This window comes from Pinus tabuliformis, chromosome 4_2, assembly GCF_031772625.1.
Source record: "Pinus tabuliformis cultivar Carrire ecotype Pingquan chromosome 4_2, CPIR1, whole genome shotgun sequence".
In the NCBI taxonomy this organism is placed as follows: Eukaryota; Viridiplantae; Streptophyta; class Pinopsida; order Pinales; family Pinaceae; genus Pinus; species Pinus tabuliformis.
Window position 1 is genome coordinate 439,155,519 of NC_142304.1, and position 23,360 is coordinate 439,178,878.

Genomic DNA, 23,360 nt, shown 5'->3' on the forward strand with positions numbered 1-23,360 from the left:
AAATATCAGATGCAGAAGAAGAAGAGTGTGTCTAGAAGATGAATATCTATTTATCCTGTTCAGATGATGATTTTTCAGAAGAGCTCCATTACATTGAACAAGAAGAAGAAAGTGACATTGAAATCACTAGCAAAACAACAGATGCCTTAGAAGATGAATCCGAAAGTTCACGATCAGAGCAGCTAGAACAAAAAGGTAAGCAATTTGTGTTGCCTTTTCCAAAAGTAGATTCTTTCTCTCCATTTCAAAAAAGAACCACAGCCTTGACCAGTATTCCAGAACCAGAGGTCAATAGAATAGAAGAAAATACTTTGTTAAAAAAGATAGTCAAGACTAATAGCCTTATTTATATCCTGGTTCAAGTTCAAGTAAAAAATGAATGGATATCGATTGATGCATTCATAGATATCGGTGGATCGAACAATTTGGCAAGACCATCTCTGTTTAAATCTCTGTGGAAATTGTTGCAAAATATACTGGTGTCTGAAACCATAGGAGGATTTGTGAGTTTAACTCATTATGTAGACAATATTCCATTAAGAGTTGGGGGGAGTATAGTTAAGATTTATGCAATACAACGTTTTGATCCCTCGGCTAGTTTAATGTTGGGAATGCCATTCTTAAATTTTGTGCTTCCAGTAACAATCAGCCAAGACAAGCTGATTATAAATCTAAAGAAGAAGGCTATTGTTGTACCTAGATTGTTTATTGCAAATTCAGAAGCAAGACATGAAAATAGCTAGAAAAGAGTAGAAGCTAGAAAGCCATTAAAAGATTCTAGTGATTGGCAGGAAGTCCTGCAAATCTACAAATCAAGAGCGGAATCTAAATCAAAACAAATGGCATGCAAAGATCCCAATTGGTCTACAGAACAAACTGCTATCCATAACAAACTTCTAAAAAGCTGTTCAGAAAATCCACAATAGTTTTGGGTAGTAGAAAGTCTAATGCAAGAGATTATGACCTTGCATGATAATGGAGTCAAAGGGAAACTGATTCCTTGCACCCCTTCAGATGAGCATAAATAAAGAGACAAATTAAAGGATTGTTAGAAATGCAACTCATCGAGCTAAGTGAGTCTCATTATTCTTGTTCAATGTTTCTAGTAAGAAATCATTCTGAGATAGTCAGAGGTAAACCTAGAATGGTGATAAATTACAAACCTCTAAATGTAATCACTCAGAGTTTTAATTATGCACTGCCAAGACCAGAAACCATAATGCAGAAAATACAGCACAGAAAAGTATTCAGCAAATTTGATATGAAGTATGGATACTATCAGATTCAAATACAGAAAGAGCACGGGCATAAAACTAATTTTATTTGTCCTGCTGGATTTTACCAATGGAAAGTTGTTCCATTTGGTTTGAAAAACGCCCCTGCATTCTTCCAATGAAGAATGGATTTCATTTTTGCCAAGTATGATTTTATTTTTACATATATTGATGACATTCTTATTCATAGTCCAGATGTAAAAACCCATCTAGAGCATTTAGAGAAGTTTCTAAAAGAAGTTCAGCAGCAAGGCATAGTTTTATCATAAAGAAAAATGTCTTTATTTCAAGACAATATATATTTTCTGGGAATTAATGTAGTCAATGGTGCAATTCAGATGCAACCACACATGTTAACTAAATTAACCCAATTTCCAGATGAATTGAAAGATACAAAAACAATTCAGAGGTTCTTAGGAGTCCTGAATTACATTCACAAGTACATACCAATATTGACAGAGAAAACAGCTCCAATCAGAAAACAACTCAAAGAGGGATGGTCACAAAAGAAACAACAGCAGTTAAACAGCTGAAAGCAGAATGTTAGCAACTGCCAAAACTCCAGCCACCAGGTGATGGTATGCTTATACTCCAAACTGATGCTTCTTTAAATTTTTGGGCAGCCGTTCTTTTTGAACGAAGGGAGAAAGGTGAAGAAAGACTATGTGCCTATGCATCAGGTGAATTCACACCCAGCCAGAAGAATTATTTCATAGCAGAAAAAGAAACACTGGCTATATTCAATGGGATACAAAGGTTTGAGTTATACCTTACACCTGTGAAATTCTTAATAAGAACATACTCCAAGAATTCCAAATATTTTTTATCTGCCAAGATATCAAGACAAATTGCAAAAGGAAGAATTCTCGCATGGCAGATTTGGTTCCAACAGTTTGATTTTAAAGTCGAATGGATCCCAGGTAATTCAAATTATTTGATAGATTCATTAACCATGGATATGAATAAAGTGTTCATTACTTTTCCAGGTTCGTGTTTTACCATTCCAAGAAAAGGACCATAGGACGATAGTTTTCATACATTTGTTGACAGATTCAGATTGATTGAAGGACATGTAAGCCATCTTGCAGAAGAAATCAAGAAAGTTGTGGCAATGAGACTGAGAAGAAACACTTGGATCAGAAAATGCCAAGCCTGGAAATCCAAGAATGTGGGTATGTCTTTAGGACCAGATGCTGAACTGGTAAAGGTATATCCTTTGCCTAACATGAAAGTAAAGTTATTTTTCAAAAGTCTCTCAGATCTATGGTCTAGTCAATATACTGAACAAATAATATGGATCCTAAAGGTTCTAAACTTTTATCAACTTATTGGAGGAATTGATTTTGGTCTCAGCATTTTCACAGGAGAAAAATTTTTAGATCTTGAAACCATTCCTTTTAAGCCTGAAATAGAGAAATACATTCTATCTCTAAAAATCCCAAACATTTTTGAGGAATTAGAACCATCCTATCTGCAAAGGTTTGACGAGAATTATGCACCAAATGACACTTTTCCTCAATATGAAATTTTTGAAGGATTTGCTGACTCGAAGATAAAAGACGGCTTCTGCAGAAAAAAGCCGACGACTAGGATATCTCAGTGCATCCAAAGGACGTTACAATATCTCAGAACTTTCTCATTTCCATGGGATTATCATAGTCTCAAACTAAGGGAAAGTATTACTCCTAATCCTTTTGCACAGGTTTTTAGTCACGAGCGGATCGGGGAAATCCAGACCAACAATAATGAAGAAATGATTAAGCAACATGCTGGATGGTTCAATGAATTCAAATATTTGAGGTTAACATAAAAATACAGATTCTACAAAAAATGGATGATTTACAAGGAGAGCCAAAGGCATTAAGATTTATAATTAATCAAAAGGCTTTGGTAACTATCTATTTCAAGTAATTGGAATAACAATGTAATCCATATTATTAGTCTAATGATTTCAAATAGAATCTGTACATCTATGATTTTTGAATTAGATTGGCAAAAAAAATATTTTATGAGTAATAATTGCAGAGAATGGATTCAGCATGAAATTGAAAGTTCCACTAATATGTTTCAAATTTTTAAATAGGAACTTTTAAACGGCATCGAATTGGCAATACAGAGGTCACCCGCCATCAGAAATGTCTTTAAATATTCTTTCCTACATATAGAGATCAGGCCTCTATCTTTCCATACCAGGTGGGGAAAACAATCGGCTAGGTACACACCTCAGCAATAGGGTCTCCACCAAATAAAGACGAATATGGAAAAAGGAGAATCATCAAGAACATCATTAAGAAGGACAATAATTTTAGATGAAGATGCCAAAGGAAAAGGAAAAGAAAAACAATCTACTTTATAGGACGAGCATTTGGATGCCTAGGACCCAGCAGATATAGATTGGGAGAAAAAGTACTCTAAGTTGATTGAACATCACTACCAAAAGATGCTCGATGAGTCCAGGCCAGCACATGATTCTTCAGAAGAATTTGATTTTGATAATAACTATGATTCAAATAGAAGTCCGAAAGGATCATGGTAGAATCTTTTGTATATATGTACCAGAAAAGTTGAGTAGACACCATCGGTGAAAATATGTCGAAAGGACCCTCAATTATTTCTGTTTTTTCATTGTAGTTTAGAGGTGTAGAGTTAGAGAGTCTATAAAAAGAGAGATCAGCAGATGTTCAAGACATCGCTTGACAGAGAACTCTGAGATCTCATGTTGTAATAAGCCTTATGTATTTTGCTTGTCTTTATTAATATCGAAGCCTATTGGGCCACCTATCTGAGGACAACTTTTGTCATCCAAAAGAACTTGGAACTGTATGGAGAAGGCGTTTGAAGACCCGTGGAGAGAGGTCATAGTTGCGTGTGCATTTTCGGTTGAGGAGAAGTAACCCGCTTCAAATCTGTTGTTTAATAGTCTTCGATTTGGATCATAAGTAAGTTTCAATACCAAGGCTTTCTATTGTTGTGATGTTCTTAGTCTCCAGTTATGTGGTTCTATAATTTGTGCTCAGTCTAGTAAAGCCTGCTACAGTGTTGTTATAGTTCTGCACGCTACCCTATTGCCTCTTCGTTTATCTGTTTATCCTATCTACCCTGGTATCAGAGCCATAGCTCACTCCTTGGACACGAAACATTCTATAGACAGAGTCTAAAGTTAGCCAGGAAGCCTTCGAAAAGCATTTGTAATACAAGTGTTGTGTAGATAAAAGCTGCTTCAGTCAATCTCTGAAATAGATTGTAAAAGTTCAACATGGCCAATTTCTTAAGATCATTCTCAAATATCGATAGACGATCTGTATCTGAAGTAGACTGTAGATCCCTTGAATCTGATAGTGTAGAACATGAAAAGGTTGAAGATCCAGAAAGTTGGAACCCGCCAGTTTTGAGCTCTAAAGAAGTTTATCCTGTTCCATCTTTGTTTAGTCTATCCAAAAAAGTTTGGCTAAAAGAGGTTGAACTAAAGATAAAAATATCAGGTCCCTCTGTACAAATTGTTGGTCTCAATTTGTTTTCTGAAGATGAAATTAAAAAATTTGAAGTACTTTGATCAATTCAGTAATGATTTCATGGCTAAGGTTTTCAAAGCTAATCTCACATAGGGGAAAAGTGTATAGATGAAAACCATCGAATTTAGGAAGATGGAAATTATGTTGGTTATCTCCCCAATGAACCTAGATGTGCTTCTCAAGTATCTATGGGGTCTTCATAGCCATTTGTAGAAGCAAGTGATGATGTTAAAATCTATAATGGTGTATGAGGCTTGTGTACAGACACAGTACCTAAACAACATAGGCTAGAAGAAAGGGAAATAAGGTTGGTTAAAGCAGAAGGAGCGCCATGAATATTCCAAGGAGGGGAAGAAGATGGAAAACTGAAAGATAAAAATGATAGAAGCCATAGCACACTAGTTCAAAGATATCAATAACTAGTGAAACCACTATAATATTTATGGATATACAAAGGAGAAGTGTTGCAAGTTTCATCCAAAGCTCAACCCAAATAATCAAATGAAATATGGTAAGAAGAAAAATTTTATGGCCATAGGGTCAAATAATTAAGTGGGAAGTAGCTTGGACATGAATTAGAAGATTGTTTGTGCATCAATGTAGAAAGTGGTGAATATGAGTAGCCTTGAGCAACAAGAATAGAATGAAATGGATAGATTCTTCCATATAAAGATATAGTTCAAGAAGACAAAAACTAATGCTCTACTCGACTTAGGATCAGAGGAAAATATTACAATGATACATATGGTCAAGAAACTGGGACATGAGACTCAGGACCATCCTGTCCCACATTGATTTTGAAGGTTCAATGAGGAGACATAGATAAGGGTAACAAAATACTACATAATAAATTTTTCTATTAATTCTCACTTAATTAAAGAGTTAGAATTGGATGTAATTTCACTTGATGTATGTGGAGTTCTGTTTTGAGTCCCTATAGTACATGCAAGATTCAATATTCATCAAATATTCAACCAATGCCACATCATCATGGACAAAAAATCCTTCATTATCAATGCACAGAAGGACCAATCTAAAAAGTTGATCATTTCTAGAAAGAAGTATGTTTTGTTGTTTTTAAGAGAAAATCAATATGTAGAAAAGTCCATGAAGGCTAAGTCATCCCTAAAGGGCTGTACTAAGGAACAAGAACAATAATTTGAATAGCTCTTACAGGAATACAAGGTTGTGTTCTAGAATCCTAAAGGGCTAACACCCAAAAGGGAAGTGGAACATGAGATCCAGCTATTTTTAAACTCTCTAGTGCCAATGAAACATTAGGTTGTAGAGACAATATATTATAGAAGAAAGTGAGGTAAATGAGTAGTTGCAACAAATACTAGAATAGGGTGTCATTTGACCTAGTACCTCACTATGTGGTTCACCCGTCATCATAGTGTCAAATAAGAATGAGACTTGGCAGCTGTATATTGATTATAGGACAATAAACAATATTATGCTAAGGAATAGGCACCCCCTGAACTAGATAGATGATCTATTGGATTATTTGTAACAAGAAAAATACTTCACCAAGTTGGAGTTAAAGTCAGGTTATCACCAAGTTCAAACAGAGAAGAAGATACCTAGAAGACCACCTTCAAACCAAGGAAAGGTTTGTATGAGTGGTTAGTTATGTTTTTTTGCCTATGCAATACACTTGCTACATTCATGAGGTTAATGGATGATATATTTATGAGAACATCTTTCGATAAAAATCACATAGGAGACAATCTCGTCGAAGTGTTTCAAACCAACTAGTGTGATTCATCTTCAGGACAAAATGGGGAACCAGATCTAGGCAATGGAATAAATAGATGAAGAGAGAAGCTAACTAGTCATTACAATATAACAATTAGTTTGACTTAATACCATAATTTTTAATATTATGATTTGACCAAGGAAGGGAAAGCTGTTGTGATTTTTACCGAAAGATGTTGTCATAAATATTATGGATCATAGAAGTTTGAATTCAAAGAATGATATACTATGCCCTTTTATAGATTCATTTTTTATTATATATTTGAATGATATACTAGTATACAATGCTACCTAGGAGGAGCACATCTCACATTTGATGTGGGTGCTATATACATTAGGGAAGCTCAAGCTCCTGGAAAATATCAAGAAATGTGTGTTTGCACAGTAGTATTTGGTGTAGCTAGGATATGTGAGAGGTAGGGGAGAGCCGAAGATAGATCCTACCAAGATGGAGTCCATCATGAAGTGGTTGGTGCCCACTAATATTTCTGAGGTTAGGAGTTTCATTGTAGTAGCACAATAACTTAGAAAATTCATGGCCTCATTTTCACTAGTACCTACACCACTCCACACCATAAAATGAGTGGTAAGAGTTTCCAGTGGGGAAGTTGTTAGTATAGGTCTTTTGAGGAGTTAAATGAGAAGATCAAACAAGCATCAATTCTCACATTATTTAAATTTTAGTAGTCTTTTGAAGTGAAGACAGATGTGAGTGGGTATGCTATGGGAGTGGTCTTTATACAGAGAGGAAGGCACGTACACTACGATTCTGAAGTATTTCATGGGGAAGTTCTTAATTACCTTATCTACGACAAGGAGCTCTATGCCTTGGTCCAAGTTGTAAATAAGTGGAAACACTACCTGATGGGAAAGAAGATAGTAATCTTCATATATTACCAACCACTACAATTTGTAGTCCCAAAGTAAGTTACAACAAACCATGGATTACATGTGAATACGGTTTAAATAGCATTTCATTTAGTGATCAAGTATAAGGGAAACGGAAACAAGTTCACCAACATGCTTTCAATCCACCCACGTCACCATGGATTACAAGTGAATGGGGGTTTTATAGCAATTTCATTTAGTGATCAAGCATATGGGAAACGGAAACAAGTTCACCAACATTCTTTCAATCCACCCACATTAAAGATCACAATGAAACATTTTATGGTTTGCATATTAAAGACTAGAACATTTGCACATGTTTGTACACTTTGAAATATTTTTTCATGTTTAGAATTTCCCCTTAATAAATCTTGTATGCTAGAAAAGCTAATTTATTTTCCTACAATTTATCTTTTTACACCATAATAAAATTGATTGTGAAAGTACCTCCAATCATCCCTTCAGGTTAATAAATTATTTATTAACACATCTTCATGAAGTACATCATTAGCTTTCACTCACCCTTAAACTATTATTCATGATCAATCAAATGTTACAAAGCATAGTAGGGAACAATAAGCTGTTGCATTTTAAACACAAACATAAGATCTAAGTGTGACAAAATATGGCTGTTTAAAAAACAAGAAAGAAGATTGAACATTAAAACAATATATAAACTCTCCATGAGACCAAACAACTAGAATTAAGTATGTACATGAACTCAAAAGCACTTTCACTAATTGGCAAACAAGTCAAAACTAGAAAAAACTAGAATATAAAACCCAAAATTAATAAATATCATAAAATAAAACAAACTAGAAATAAATAAAGTAAAAAATCAATTAAAAGTAATTAATAACTCTCACATGTATAATACTCTAAAAACACTTTCACTCATTAGCAAACCTATTAAAAATAAACTCAACTCAAAATTTAAAAATATCCTAAAATAAAGTAAACTAAGAATTAATATAAATATTTTAAAATAAAAATAACTGCAAATAAGTGGAGTTCGAAATCAATTAACACTAGTTAATTAATGACTAGTTCGAAATCAATTAAGACTAATTAATAACTCTGGCATTAATAACTGTCGCATGCAAAATACTAACTAGTTAAACTCAATTAACAGTCACTCAAATTTTTTTTAATTAAGTGAATAATAAATCCATGCAAATTGACAAGGTTAAAAATATCAAACGCGACATTATTATGCAATTCTCTCGGACAACGGTTAGAAAGATCATGTTTCAACGGACAGTGTCTCTTCGTCATCCGTCCTAATCACCTTTCAACGGACAGTGTCTCTTCGTACTCCGTCCTAATTTTGGTAAGCGTACAATGCAGGGCCGGCTCGCGCCGAGGTGTTCTATATATATTTCGGAGACTATTGGCGGATATAGCCAGGTAGGGAAAAAGGAAAAAACTCGGCTTCTGATCTCCACCTAATCCCATACCGCCAGGCACAGAAAAGGAAAAGGCTTGCGTTCCCATTCATGAAAATGGAGTTTGATGATGATTATAATGTATATGATTATGATGCATATGACACCTCCGGCGAAGAATCAGAATCAGAATCAGAATCAGAATCAGAAGAGGACTATAATATTCTGAACATAGCAGCCAGCGATGCGAACCAGAGACGCATGAGTTACACCGTTTTAAGTTTGAAGGACATCTGTGAGTGTCAGCACAACGCTATAGGTAGCGTTTGTGGTGTGCTTTCTGTCTCTGAAGTTGAGGCAGCCATTCTTTTGCGTCACTTCTATTGGGATATTAATACTGTGTACGATCAATGGTTTGCAGATGAGGAGAAAGTGAGAAACGCTGTGGGGTTATTGTTGCAGCACAACATAAACCAAGAAGAAAAAAGGGAGGGGTTAATTACCTGTGCAATATGTTTTGATGATTACGATACGGGAGACATGAGGGAACTCAAGTATTGTGGCCATAGCTTTTGCAAAGATTGTTGGAGACTTTATATTCATACCTCAATAAATAACGACGGTGCAGGATGTCTCAACTTACGATGTCCAAATATAGATCCACGATGTGGTGCTGTTGTGGATGCAGATATGGTTTTTTCTTTGGGGTTATCTGAGGAAGACACTAGCAAGTATACAACATATGTTGTGAGGTCATATGTTGAACAAAACACAAGGGTTAAATGGTGTCCAGCTCCTGGTTGTGAGTACGCTGTGCAGATTGACGTTGTTACTGTTGATGCCTGTCGGGAGGTTGTGTGCAATTGCTCCTATAAATTTTGCTGGAACTGTTTAGAGGAATGTCATCGTCCAATAGACTGTGACACTGTCAAAAAGTGGGTTTCTGTGATTCATGAAGGTGAATCACAGAACTTGTTGTGGATAATTGGTAATTCTAAGCCGTGTCCCAAGTGTAAACGACCAATCCAGAAGAGTTATGGGTGTATGCGTATGACATGTTTAGCACCCTGTCGGTTTCAATTCTGTTGGATATGCCTTCGCGATTGGGAAGTGCATGGCTATGGCGCTTCGGTTGCTTGCAACCAGTATAGTCCAGCGGAAGGAATAGAAGGATCAAAAGGAGATAATTCCCGATCTTTCTCCGAAGATGTGATGAAAGTGACTGCTAAAATGTCGTCAGATAGATTTGTATTTTATCTTGAGAGATGGAAGGCACATGGCAAGTCTCAGGAAAAGGCTTTCTCTGATCTGCAGCGTGTGCGAGTGGTGGAGCTTAAAGAATTAGTTGATAGTCGTGTGCTGAGCGCGAGTCAATCTCGCAGGGCAGGATTCAAATATGTGGTAGATGCATGGGTACAAATAGTTGAATGCAGGCGTATGCTGAAATGGACATATGCGTACGGTCATTATCTTCCGTCGCAGCTTGATAATGATGGTGATGGGCTTAGACAAAAGCAAATCTTTTTCGAATTCCTTCAAGGGGAGGCTGAGAACAGTTTAGAACGGCTTCATCAATGTGCTGAACATGAACTCCAACATCAGATGGAGGGTGTGCGTAAAGCTGAAGCTGAGATTGAGACAAGCGACATCCATACAACTTGGAAGGATTTCGATGACTTCTATAAAAAACTTGAAGGATTGACAAAGGCCACCGCTGGCCATTTTGAAAAGCTAATTCAGGCCTTTGAAAGCGGACTTTCGGAAGTACATAATCCTTAGGGGCATTCTTATGTAATCTGACATAGTTGCTAGGTGTATTTTTTAGGCAATGGCTAACATAGGGCATTGAATGCTTGTTTAGCTGTATGCTTCTTAAGCGGATAAAACACCCGCGGTGAGTTGATAAATAAAAAATAACAACGGTGTGTTATTGACTTAAGGAGTATGTAGACTGTTGTTATTGACTTAAGGGCATTTAATGCCCTATACCCTATGACAAGCTCGTGAGCCATTGCATTATTTCTTATGTGATTGTACATTTGGAGAATATTTCAAAATTTGTTATAAATAGTCATTGGATATATGTAATACTGAAGTGGATTTATGTAATCATTAGTTGGTCTTATGTAATAATTATTAGTTACTTTTAGAAGAATATTTTTAAGAATATTTAAATTTAAAATTTTTGTCATCTATATTTTGATTATCGCATATTTGCGGAAGAAATGGCATGGTGCTAGGACCTTATTCAGAGATGTTTTAGCTGGTATCGACTCGGATCTGGATGCTCGAATAGAATTTGGAGCATTCCAAAAACTGGGAGATCCAACTACTAAAAGGCAAGTGGTATGATATTGCTCCTATCTCTTCTCTAATAAATATTAGTACGAAAGCTATCTCCATAGTTGTAAATTACGATCAAATCAAATCTATGGAAGCATTGGTTTATACGTTCCTGTTGGTATCGACCCTAGGGATAATCTTTTTTGCTATTTTCTTCCGAGAACCACCCAAACTTCCGACTAAAGAGGGAAAATAATTTTGCTTCTCCAAATCGCCATTCTTTCTCTCCCATCAAAGAAAGAATGACCTTCCCTATAGGGAAGGTCATTCTTTCAATTAGTCATTTGGTAAATTTAAACCGATTAAGTTTCGAATCAATCCCTATAATTTTTTATATTAATTTGATTTTATATAATAATTAGTTTTTTTAAAACGTTTTTATTAGGAATACTAATTTCGTTTTATGCAATAATTAAATTTTTTTAATATAAATTTGGTTTTATCTAATAATTAATTTTTTTGGACAATAATTTAAATTTATATTAGGAAATATTTTTTTTAATATTGATTTTTTTTTGTTTAAATTAATCAAATATTGGTTTTGGAGTATGCTCTAAAACTACTTCTATAAGGCTAAGAGCCTAGGTTAATAGTTCAAGGCTCAAAGACATCTGGCATGAGTGAAGAGCTTCTCCCTTAGGAACCACCAACTAGGTAAATCTAGTCTGCTTAGTTTTCCTTGAATAAAAGTGATGATTTAGTGTGCATTCGTGGATCGAGGTCAATGATGACTATCCTCACTACTGATTTGACAATTAAATTAATTATGATAAGTTTTCTTAGTGTTGGTTGGACAATTAAATTAGTTATGATAAGTTTTTCTGTCAATGATGACTATCCTCACTGCTGATTTGAAAATTAAATTAATTATAATAAATTTTCTCACTGCTGATTTGACAATTAAATTAATTATCATAAATTTTCTCACTGCTGATTTGACAATTAAATTAATTATAATAAAATCTTAAAACAGAAACTGTGAAAGTGAGACTACTCTATTCTTAATTTTATTTTATATTTTTATCACCTAACATTTTACATTAATAACTTTATTTAACTATAAAACAAAATATAATAATGAAAAATAAAGTTTTTTTCCTGAAGTGAGACTACTCTATACCTAATATTATTTTATGTTTTTATCTCTAACTTTTTACTTTCAGTGACTATATGCAACTATAAAACAAAATATAATAGAGAATAAAATGTTTTTTTTTAACTTTAGATATAAAACTAACTCGAGTTTGTGATTTCGTTATGAAACTTACAAAGTCCACTCGATAACTGAGACATAAAACGAAGTCCGATTTGTTATTTCGATATCAAACTTAAGAAGTCCAACTTATAACTTACTAAAATAATTTTTTTAATAATGATCTCCTCTCTAAACTAATCATATATAATAGAAAGAAATACATGCACATTCACATTCACAATATTTATTTTGCTTTTTTAAGTTATTTTTTTAATCGAAGCAAGTGAAACTAGTTTATTCTTTAATTTTTTTGTTGGTTTTTTTTTTTCACTTTCCATTACAATATTTCGCTGATAGTTTGAAGTTAAAGTGGAAGGAGATGAGTGGAGCGTTTGTGTTAAGTGGCGGTTTCTGTGAATCGACGGTCGGTTTCATTCTGCATTATAGATTTTAAAATATTTTGAAATTGTGATATATATAGAAAAATTCAAGATTAATTTCATTCCTGTGCATCATATTGATGAAATATTCCAAAATCTGAAATAAAAAGTCTATCTTTTGCAATAACACCTCCCATGGAAACTTAAACAAGTTAGCCAAATTAGGTCCTGCATCGCTGTCACGTTGATATCTTTGGGACATGATTCCTGGAATTTCCTCTTTGGTTCTAGCCTTGATTTGATTCATTGTAGGTCGCTTAATCTTGACTTAATTTATCAGTGATTAGTGATTTTTTTAAAGTAGGTTAAGAATCTTGTTAGAAATTACTAATATTTTAATGTGAAAATTTTGCTGTATAAAAACATAATCCAAATAATTGAAATTATATTTTAAATCCATTTTAAAATAGTTGAAGTTACTTTTTTTTGTAAGCTGAGATGGGTCTTTTTCTATTACTATAAAGAAAACAAAACAGTACAGAGTATCAAAAAACATTAACTCGCCCTCGTGGGGAAACCGATTATTTTAGCCATCTAAAATTTTTAATGGCCGACCAAAAATAAAAGGACCAAAGTCTGATTAGTTGAAGTTACTTTTTAAAATTGAAGTTATTGAAAATATAAATTTAAAAGAACTTAAAAAAACTTTGTTAAAAATGAGAAATAAACTATCATATATACAATTTCACTGTCCCAATATGAAAATCAACCATACTCCAACATTGCATTGTGACAAAGATTGTTTGAATATGAAAATTAACCAGAGTAAATCATAGTCAACCATGTTTATTTTTCGGGTTTAATATTATTCCCTTGAATTTATGATCCCTTAATCATGGTCAACCATTGTCCATCGTCACATTATAACAGATATTGTCCCAATATGAAAATCAATCATGGTCAATCATTGTCAACCATCCTCAACCATAGTACAATGTCATATTGTGATAAATAGTGTTTCAATATGAAAATCAACCATGGTAAACCATGATCACCATAATCCACCAAAAACATAAGTGTTGTCATTTTCTAAATACCTCTTAAAGTTAACTTAGTTCTCACCTCCCTTTTGGAATTTAATTTCTCACTGATGTGAAATATATTTAAATATGTAATAAATTTTTATAGTGTCGTTTATTTGAGATTATATCACTACCACGACAATACCTCTGGAAGGAATTTCACTTTTGGTCCTTTCTCACAATGAGATAATTTTTATGCATGCAGTCTTTTATTTGGGATTCCATCGTTGTTGTTGCAATACGTCTGGCAGGAATTTCACTTTGGTAACAAATACTAATAATCGTTGTTTTTAGTTTTTTCATTGCTCAACGCTGGTATAGCTCATGAGGGGTTTTAAGTTTATCACTTTATTCCCTTGTTGGCATATTTGATTAACAAGTTCAATTCTTGTGATGGTTTTCTGGTTCATTCAGTTATTGACCAAATTGTAACGACTTGGAAATCTGTCTCCAATTCGCCTTTTCATGCTATTTTACTTTTTGATTTGTTGCTTTGTGCCCAATTTAGAGATCTCATTACTGAGCTTCATTTTACCTCCTAAATAAAATCTAGATGGCCTGGTAAAAAACCAAAATAGTCAGGATTAGGATCTCCCTTTGGTGAGCTTTGTGTTTTATGGAGCATATTTAATTTGATGCCCCAAAACCCATGATTACATATTATACCATCCTATACGATTACCTGCAACAATAAATATAAGAATCTATCATAAGAGTTTCATGATTACATTCTAACAAATACATCTAAATCACACTTTTATCTTGATAATGAATCTTAGTTGCAGGTTTGAAACGTCCATTTTCAAGTCAATATAAATGGGATTTATGCAGAAAACCCACGACAAGAAAACAGTAATCCAAAAAATCTAAAATCTCAAATTATTGGTGCTTATTTATGAATCACATCAAAATTGGGTAATGTAGTTGCCATGGCATGTGAAACAAGTTTATGTCACTCTAGTTTTGAATATATTAAATGCCCATGATTTATATATATATATAAACTTTCTATTATTTAATGAGATTCTTGTTGTATTTCTAGAAATATGTGGGAGACTCAACAAACTGGTGATCCTTATCTTTGAGGTTTGCATTTATCATAATGATAAATATTTAATGATCAGTATTACTTATTTTCGTCTAAGTAAATTTGTTGCACTTTTTCTGGGTAGCAAAATTCATAAAAGCAGTCTCTCTCATGTCTGATTGATATCTTTTTATATTTTATCTTTTTATATTTTATTATTTTAACAGTATGAAATATACAATACAATTTACTTTGTTTTTTAAATTTACAATCATGATAGCTAACAATATTAGTAGTTAAAATAATCTTGAACTTAATTATAGAAATATTTTGAAATGTATTTTAATTAAGGTTAGTTATTTATTTTTATTTATTATATTTTTAAATTAAATAATTAAAAAAAAAATTCTAGAAAATATGAATTTGGTTTATTTTACATTTTACAAATTTAATTAATATCTTTTATTTTATTTTTAAATATCTTTTAAGTTTTTAATAATTTTAAATTTTTAGTAAGTTCTACTTTTAATCTTTTTTTGTGTTTTATGTAAATTTTTTGTATTAATATTATGGATAGAGGGTTGGGTAGTCAACATGGGAAAAGCACGATGAGACCTCTACTACCTCCACAAGCCCCACAAGTTGAAGAACAAAATGCAGAGACAACCATAGCTACCTACTATCAATCAAACAACATTTCTAGGAAGCCCTTATTGAAGTTCATGAAACAAGATAACACAAAACAATGCAAAAAAGTAGTGACAGTTGTGAGGAATGACAATGTACTTTGTGTGATCACGTATTTAAAGGTAGCTATACAAGAGTATGACATCATCTTTCGAGCATACCTCGGTTAGGAGTGAAGGGTTGCACTTACAACCTTAAAGAAAAAATGGAGATGACTAAGCTTCACATGAAAGCTAATGGAAACAATCAATGTGATAGTAGCAAACTATCTCCTAATAAGAGAGGTACACATGAAAATTCATCCCAATGTATGAATGAACAAACTCACATCCAAATTGAGCCCACTCAAGGGGGTTCTAGTACAAGTGAATCCATTCGAAAAATGTACAGTGTCTTGCATAGGGATAAAGCAGATGATGCCATAGCATATTTGTTTATGGAAAATGGAATTTCATTTAATGCCACCTGTTCACCAAACTATAAAGAAATGATGAAAACAATCATAGTTACAAGGACAAAATATGCACCCCCGGGTTACAAGAAAATGAAGACTTCTTTGTTAGATAGAAGGGTGACAAGAATGCATGGACTTATGGAGGACCTCAAAAATATCTCAGGTTCAATTAGGTTGTTCAATTGTCATGGATGGTTGGATAGATATTCAACAAAGACCTTTGTTGAATGTTGTTATCACATCACCAGCAAGGCCTTATTTTTTAAAAGCAATTGATTGTAGTGGAAAAATTAAGGATGCTATTTTCATGTTTGAAATGTTGAAGGATGCAATTGATGAGATTAGTCCTTCAAATGTGGTACATGTCATCACAAATGCAGTACATGTTTGTAAAGCAGCAGGATTTTTGATCCAAAGTCAATATAGGCATATATTTTGGATTCATTGTTGTGTACATGCCCTTAACAATCTCTTAAAATTCATTAGTAAAATACAGTGGATTGCAAAAATCATTTTAGATGTGAGGGAGGCACAAATGTTCATATGCAACCACCATGCTTCCTTGGAAATTTACAGGATGTATTCAAAGAAGAATTTTTTAAAACATGCAAAAATAAGATATGCCACAATACTTTATTTTGCTTGAGCACATGGTTGAGTTCTATGAATTGTTGGGAATACTAAGAGGGGGGGTGAATCAGTATTTCTTTTCAATTGTTCTTTCTATCACCAAAAACATTTATATATGGAACACAAAAATAGATAGCTGGAATCAATGCTTTTATTAATATAATCTGTACAATGAAATAGATACAATATATAAATGGTTGCAATCAGTTGCCAAGGAACAACTTGGAATTTTGTGAGGCTCCAACCTCTAGAGCAGCAACTCCCAAGGACTCCAATCCTTTTAGTTCTAAGGCTCCAACCCTGTAGGCTCCAGCCCTTTATAATAAATTGTTATAAATTGTTTTGTTGTAGTTCTCTACTCCCAAGCCTGCTGAGCTTATGCTTCACTCCTATTCTCCTACTTCTCTTGCCTCTACCTAAACTTCAGCTTCCTCTCACTCTGATTATTCACACACACTCCACTTTCTTTGTTTTTCCTGTTTTATGTATTCATGATGCCTCTGACTGTTGGTTTATGCTTTCTGCTGGCTCTTCGGCTTCTTTAGTGCTCGCTTTAGCTTCCTCCGCGCTTGCTTGCCTCTTTGACTTCCTGATTCTTCATGTCGCTTTGGCTTCCTCTGTGCTGGCTTGTCCTTCGACTTCCCGATTCTTCATGTCGCTTTGGCTTCCTCTGCGCTGGCTCATCCTTCAGCTTCCCGGTTTTTCGGCTTCCTCTATCTCTTCAAGTTCACCAACACTTTAGGGACACGTTAATTCAACAGTGAGGACCGAAATACACAGAGAAAACTATTGCATATTAAAAACTGTAACAGAGGCCCTTTTTCAATAATAATATGCATACACATGACTTTATTGTTTACGGAGAGATTTCATTGGAGAGATAGTACCAACAAGGGGGCCCCACCTGCCACATCACCATCGCAATCGCAATCGACATCGTTCAGGCTAATTGAACTATCAGAACTGTTATTATAAGATTTTGGCCTAAAAAAACCCGAGCAATAGATATATTGAAATACACAGGATATATGAAAAAAATCGGCTGAAACGCTTAAGGGCGGACTTCAAAATCATTACACCCACATCTATAACTGCATCAGGTCCGCTATGTAATCGCAATTGGTAGGGGCAGCTTCCGGAAGTCTTGTATAAGTTGGGCTCATGACATCACCGATTCTCATGCGGATGCGATATAACAATAGACCATTGCATAATGTTGCAGCGGGTCCGCAACATATCACAGTATATATATATATATATATCACAATTCGCATGTTTTAACGTGGCAAGGCTTAAAGCTTGAATATATGAAATACACTTAAAAGCATGCTTTGGAACACTATATATATATATATATATAGATATCGCACATGTATATTGTAGTCGGGGTTTTCGGGTAGTGGCTCATAGTAGAACTCGCCGGTTATAATGTCGCTGATATATATATATATATATATATATATATATATATATATATATACTCCGCCTCTATACTCTGATATATATATATATATATATATATATATATATATATATATATATATATATATATATATATGTTTTCCACCTCCAATAGTGTATTCTGATATATACATTATTTTCCACCTCCGATAGTGTATATTGCATATATATATTATATGTTGTTCTGCCTCTGCCTTTAGCCTTCATGTCTTCCGCTCTTCCTCTATGCTCCTCTGATCGGTCTTCCGATAGTTCTTCTGTGGCATATATTGCTCCCGATAGTCCTTCTTTGGCATACCTTGCTCCCGATAGTCCTTCTTTGGCATATATATGACATATATATATATATGGCTCCTCATGTAGCTCCGATAGCTCTGTTTTGCCTCCTCTAACTCTTAGAATATTACCATATTGACATCAATGACAATCTATGTCAACAATATCCCCCTCTGTTATTGATGGCAATATTCTTCTTCTCTCCCCCTTTGACATCAATTGCAAAGGAATGCATATGGACTTCCCGTGTCGAACCGCTCCCCCTGTAGAACTATTCCCCCTGTCCTGCAACATCTTTATGAATGAAATTACGTGTTGCTAAAGAGATAACCCCCATCTTTTCACGAAGATGTTCAAATGCTTCTGGAGGAAGAGGTTTTGTGAAAATATCAACTATTTGCTCCTTAGTGTTTATATATTCCAAGATGATGTTTTTTTCAGCTACTTGTTCATGAAGGAAATGATACTTGATTGGTATATGTTTGGTCTTTGAGTGCATCACTGGATTTTTGCTGAGACTGATAGCACTTGTGTTATCACAATAAATGGTAATTGGTTGATCTGTACCTATGTTGACATCTGCTGCAGCTATATACTAGGCTTCGGCTGTGGATAATGATATGGATGTCTGTTTTTTGCTAAGCCAAGATACTAAACAGTCTCCCAGGAAGAATGCATTTCCACTAGAACTTTTTTGATCATCTACACTTATGGCCCAATCAGCATCGGTGTATGTAGTTACAGTCAAAGTTGAGCTCTTAGGGTACCAAAGACTGAAATCAGGAGTTCCTTTTAGGTATCTGAGAATTCCTTTTACAGCTAACAAATGGGATTGTTTAGGAGATGATTAAAATCTTCCCACCATTCCTACTGCCTGTATTATATCGGATCTTGTAGCAGTTAAGTATAGAAGGGCTCCAATTAATGACCTGTAATGAGTTGCATCTACTGGAGGGGAATCATCATTTTTTCTCAATTTGCAATTTGTGGTCATAGGTGTGCTCATGGGTGCATAGTCTTCCATTCCATATCTTTTAAGCATGTCTTTAAGATGTTTGGCTTGAGATATAAACAATCCTGCTCTGGTTTGAGATACTTGTAGTCCAAGGAAGTGAGATAATTGTCCTATCATCGACATCTCGAACTCTTTTGACATGTTTTGAGAAAATTCATGGCTCATCTCATCATTATTTCTAGCAAAAATCAGATCATCAACATAAACAAGTGTGACTAGTAACTTACCTTCATCCATCTTTATGTAGAGATTACTTCCTGCCACTCCCTTCTTGAAGCCTTGTTGTTGTAGATAGTGATCCAATCTTGCATACCAAGCTCTAGGAGCTTGTTTCTACCCATATAATGCCTTTTTCAACTTACATACTAGGTCTTTTCCTTCTGTTAGATCAAACATGTAGACTTCTTCCTTGAGTTCCCCATTCAGAAATGTTGATTTTACGTCCATTTGATAGATTTTGAATCCTTTTGAGCAAGAAAATGCCAAGAACATCCTGATAGCTTCCACACGAGCTACTGGTGCAAATGTTTCCTCAAATTCAATTCCTTCAATTTGTGAATAGCCTTTACAAACAAGCCTTGCCTTCATTCATTTTTTTTTTGAATACCCACTTGGTTCCTATAATGTTTTTGTCCTTTGGACGAGGTACCAACTCCCATGTCTCGATCTTCTCAATTTGGGACATTTCTTCTTCCATGGCTTTTACCCAATGAGGATCCTTACTTGCTTGAGTATATATTTCTGGTTCTATCATGGATAGAAGAGCAATATCATTTTTCTTTGGTGTACTTATTTTCCTTCTTCGAGTTTGCATCCCTTCATCTCTATTGACAATAATCTGCTCTTCTGGATGATATTTCGGGAGAAACTTCATCTTTGAAGGGGTATGAGGTGGTTCTTTTTCCTTGGCTTCTTCTTGATCTATTTCTTCTTTTTCAGGTTCTGCTTCTTCAATGAGAGGATCAACTTCGTGTTCTTCAATTTCTTTTTCTGGAAGGTCTTCATCAATCTTTACATCAATGCTTTCCACTATTTTCCTTAGTTGATTATTGTAGCACTTGTAGGCTTTGCTCCGAGTAGAGTATCCAAGGAAGATCCCTTCATCAACTCGAGAATCAAACTTTCCTGGTGAGCCATCATTGATTTTTATGAAGCACTTGCTTCCAAAGATCTTGAAGTACTTTACTGAAGCAAGTCTTCCTTTCCATAGTTCATAAGGATTTTTTTCATAATTTGGTCTTAATTGAGTTCGATTCAAGGTATAGACAGTTGTCCCAACTACTTCTCTCTAGACTTTTGGCTGCAAATCTGCTGCTAATAACATTGTTCTTGCCATTTCTTGAACTGTTCTATTTCTTCTTTTAACTACCCCATTTTGGTGGAGTGTTATGGCAACAGAGAATTCTCTTTTAATTCCATGTATTTTGCAGAACTCATTAAATTCTTTTGATGTGAATTCTCCCCCTCTATCTGTTCTGAGGCATTTAATCTTGGAGTCCTTTTCAGTTTCTACACGAGCTTTAAGATTCTTAAAGCACTCAGATTCTTTAGATTTATATTTTATAAAATATATCCACATCATTCTAGTATAGTCATCAACAAATAAAACAAAGTACCTTTCTCCTTGGAGTGCCAGATTTCTAGTTGGTCCACATAAATCAGTATGGATGATCTCCAAAGGCTTTGATGTAGAGAACTCCTTGGTCTTGTGGCTGGTTCTGGTTTGCTTTCCATGTTGACATGGACCACATATTCCTTGATTTAGTTTGAATAACTTTGGGATGTCTCGTACAACTTTAATCTTGTTGATATTGATCAAGTTCTTGAAGCTTGTATGTCCAAGTCTCTTGTGCCACAAACAAATTTCATCTGTTTGACTTAAGTAGCATTTATCCTCTTGAATCTTGTTCATAATGTAAATGTTGTCTGGTGTTCTAACTCCTTTCACCACAAGTTCCCCCGAGGAAGAGTTCTTCATTTCACAGTCTTTGGTGCTAAAGACAACATTATGTCCTTGATCACAGATTTGGCTGACACTCAGGAGGTTGTGTTTGAGCCCGTTTACTAGAAGAGAATTTTGAGCTTTTCCTTTTACATTGATAAGAGTAACAATTCCTTTTCCAGCAATTCTGGAAAATCCACTTCCAAAGGATACATTTCCTTCCTTTTTGCTCAATGAGACAAACTTCCTTTCATCCCCTGTCATGTGTATGGAGCATCCACTATCCACAAACCAATGATTTTAATTATTTTGAGCATATAGAGCGAGGCCACATTTATCTACGTTGGGATTCTCACTTCCCCTGATCCATGTGTCATGGAGCCATGCCTAACTTGATCCACAAACCATAGTTTTGTACTTTTGTATGATGAATATTTTGAGCATGGATTTGAGAGCCACATTTATCTACGTTGGGATTCTCACTTCTTGATGATTCTCCTTTAAAACCTATTCCATATTTGTCATGTTGAGGATTTTGACTTTTTAGATAGTCTCAAGTATTTGAGAGCTTTTCCAGCCCTTTTTAACTTGCTCCAATTCCTTCCTCAGAGATACTATTTTAGCTTCATGTTCTTCGCAAGTTTCTTCTTTTTCTTTTATATTTGTTTCCAAGAGATCTTCCCTTATTTTTGTTTCCTCATTTTCTACCTTGGGAGAAATACTTTTATTCCATAATTTCTCATTTTCTTCAATGGCGCTTATTAACAGTTCATCTACATTTCCTTCTAACCCTGATTCATCATCATGTGTGAATGCCATGAATAATGTTTCTTGGCTTTCAGCATGGTCACTTTCTTCATTTGATTTCTTTTTGATAACTACAAATTCATCTTCATCAGACTCATCTTGCTTAGAGAAGAGGTTCTTCTTATTGATCCCTTTCTTTTTTTATACCATTCTTTTAGAATTTCCTTCATCATCACTATCATGTTTATGAGGACATTTTGCATAATGATGACCTATTTTTCCACATTTGAAACAGATAAGAGGGTACTTACCTTTTAGCTTAGATCCTTTCTTCAGATTTTGTACAAATTGTGGCAATTCGGATTCCACATTGGAGTCATCACTACTGTCATTCCTTTATTTCCCCTTCTTTGATTTTGAAGCCTTGAATGTTGCATCTTTGGAGCTTGGGCCACCTTTTCTCATCTCATAGGCAGTGAGGATTCCATGGAGTTCATCCATCTTGAGAGTATCTAGATCCTTTATTTTTTCTATGGTGCTTATTTTGGAATCAAATATGTGTCGAAGAGATCTTAAGATCTTTTGAACAATGGTACTTTCTTCAATGTTTTCATCCAATCCTTTAAGAGAGTTGACTACTTCAGATACTCGGAGAAAGTATGATGCAATATCTTCTTCATCATCCATTTTCAGACTTTCAAATTGCCTTCTATGAGTTTGAAGCTTTTCCTTCTTGAATTTTGAGTCCCCATCGTATAAGCTAATTAGCTTATCCCACATTCTTTGGCAGAGTTAAAATTCATGACTTTTGTAAACTCAGAATCAGTGATTCCAATAGTGATGGAGTTCAAGGCTTTTGCATTTTCAATGTAGGCTTTCCTCTCATCCTGATCTGTTAGAAGAGTGGAAGGAATTGGGTACTCATTTAGAACCTAATGCCAAACTTAAGGTCCAAGGGACATTAAGTAGTAGGTCATTCTCTTTTTCCATAAACCAAAATTGGTGCCGTCGAACAGAGGAGGTCTTCTTGACGCTTCGTGATCTCTCATCATGACTATGAATCCTTCTTTAGGCTGTTAGGCTAATATGAGGAAGCTCGGTCTCATACCAGTTGTTGGAAATACTAAGAGCGGGGATGAATCGGTATTTCTTTTTAATTGTTCTTTCTATCGCCAAAAACATTTATATATGGAACACAAAAATAGATAGCTGGAATCAATGCTTGTATTAATATAATCTGTGCAATGAAACAAATACAATATATAAATGGTTACAATCAGTTGCCAAGCACCAAATTGGACTTT

The 23,360-nt window shown here is 34.5% G+C and overlaps 1 pseudogene; it reads left to right on the forward strand.

Moving 5' to 3' along the window:
• Positions 1-8,934: 8,934 nt before the first annotated feature.
• LOC149169845 (putative E3 ubiquitin-protein ligase ARI8 pseudogene) lies at positions 8,935-10,596 on the forward strand (annotated as a pseudogene).
• Positions 10,597-23,360: the final 12,764 nt, after the last annotated feature.